At 33.0% G+C, this 2067-nt stretch overlaps 1 long non-coding RNA gene across 1 annotated transcript; it reads right to left on the bottom strand.

Moving 5' to 3' along the window:
• Positions 1-538: 538 nt before the first annotated feature.
• Positions 539-2061, bottom strand: LOC111387728. The gene is made up of 2 exons (XR_002701450.1): positions 1886-2061; positions 539-735 (listed from the first exon to the last, which is right to left on the bottom strand). It is a non-coding gene; the product is annotated as an uncharacterized LOC111387728 (long non-coding RNA).
• Positions 2062-2067: the final 6 nt, after the last annotated feature.

Below are 2067 nucleotides of genomic sequence, written 5' to 3'. Positions count from 1 at the left end.
AGAGATTAGATGGATCCTAGACATCCTATGGAGTGGAATTGTACAACATTCATCATACATAATTTCATGATGTTCAAATTTTGGAGAGAGAAAAATTATTTTTCTTCATTTTTCAATTGTCCAGTTCAAGAATTAGTTTCTTGATTTGATTAAAAAAAGGTGCCCACCCACCGGTGTAGCCTTGACTTTGAAAAATATCATAAAAGACTTGAAGGTTTGAAGCATCAAGTTCTTGAAATTAAAAGGCTGAAAGTTCGTGATCTAAAAACTTAGAAGTTCGTGATACAGAATTAATTCAAATATTGATCATCGAATTTAGGTAAAAATTCAAATTCTTTATTTTGATATAACATATACGTGAACATCTAGAAGATCTTGCTTATTGAATTAAAGAAATTTTTAATTTCTGGATAATTCCGCTTCCACATTCCAACAATAATAACACAGAGAAACAAGAATGGATAGAAAAGAGATTCAAAACAATCTGTAGGCTCAATGATAACGTTATAATAATGCAAGCACCAACAAATTAACTTACCAGGAAAAAGCCACAAAATCCACCAATATAGAGGCTATTATACTGCCGAACTTTCTGGACGACGACAATGACATCCTCGTCCTGTCCAATAAGCCGAGATATCGTGGGAACCAAGTTAGTAATGTGACAAGAACACAGTGGACATTTGCATGGTCGGATAGACGATCTAAACGCCCAAAACTCCAATATGCAACTGGCTGAAAAAGTAGAAGCAGAGAGTAAGAAAGAGATGAGGAAAATATTATGCAGTTTTCACCTTCCATATTTAGCATTAGTCTCAGTTAATGACTGTTCATAATAGATCCTGAGAAAGGCTCAAAATCCGGATAAAGAAACTCTAGAGATTTTTCGAACTCCAAAAATCCAGCAAGGATCCAATACTTTTATCAGGTTCTTTAACATACATCTAGTTTAATTACAAAAGTCACCAAAAATGGTACACATGTGTTTCTTTATTGCATTGAAAAATATACTAGCAGCTCACACAGATATCATGTAAAACCATTACTCATTACTAATTTACTATGTATACCCGGTGTACAATATTCTACAAGACTGGACTCTATAACTAATACAATTTTTATTTTCTTATTTTCCTTTTTTAATACCATCCACTACAATCCAATTCCTTGAAATTTGAAATTTTAGTTGGAATAGTGTTTTTTAAAAGAATGTGCGGTTAAAAAGGAAGAAATTTTTTTGGGATTACGTGTAATATTATTTTATTGAAGAATGTGTGGTTGATAAGAAGAGATAGAAAAATGAATTATAATTTTATTAAGGGTCAAACAGTGGCCTAATAAACATGCACAAGCACTAGAGGGAATACTCTATGATAGTTTCGTTTCTTGAAAATTGTTCTATTTAATTATTCATGTGTTGCCTACACATTATTTTCTTGAAAACCTCAGGAATAAATCATTAAGTAAATGTCATATACACAAAAACGGCGTGCTTATACACAATCAAAAACGAGGGAAACAAACTACCAAGAGAAATTAGGATCGTTTGGTAGGACTTTCGCTGATTGTAGAAGAGCCCTCGAAAGCTTCATGAGATCGACTATCTCCAAAAGCTCTTCAAGGCAAAGAAAGAGCTACCAAAAACTTATTTAACCATATTTGAAAACAACTGTTAGTCTCACTCGAAGCACTCTCAAAAAATTATCCACACGGATCCAAAAGCAACGTTTTAGTAGTGTCGTGAATGAATCATTGATAAAAGTCAAAAATCACTAAGTTACTGCTACTTTTAAGCTACTTAAACATTGCTAATCACACCATTTGTTACTCATCATAGACACTTCAAAACAAATAAAAAGAAAAGTAGGTGATAACAAAAACTTACCACAATACCAATGACCGCAATTAGTTCTGCATGGAATGGTGAACCTATCGAAACAAATTGGGCATACATCATCAATAGGAGGCAAATTTTTTCTGTAATCCCCAACTATATTAAACCCCTCGCCCTTTCCAATTTCACCCACAACGATTTGATTTTCATTCTCCTCTTCTTTAGAAACTTCA

The sequence above is a fragment of the Olea europaea genome, unplaced genomic scaffold (assembly GCF_002742605.1).
Source record: "Olea europaea var. sylvestris unplaced genomic scaffold, O_europaea_v1 scaffold4204, whole genome shotgun sequence".
NCBI lineage: Eukaryota > Viridiplantae > Streptophyta > Magnoliopsida > Lamiales > Oleaceae > Olea > Olea europaea.
Note: the sequence above shows the minus strand (reverse complement) of the source record. Positions and strands in the feature narration are given on the sequence as shown.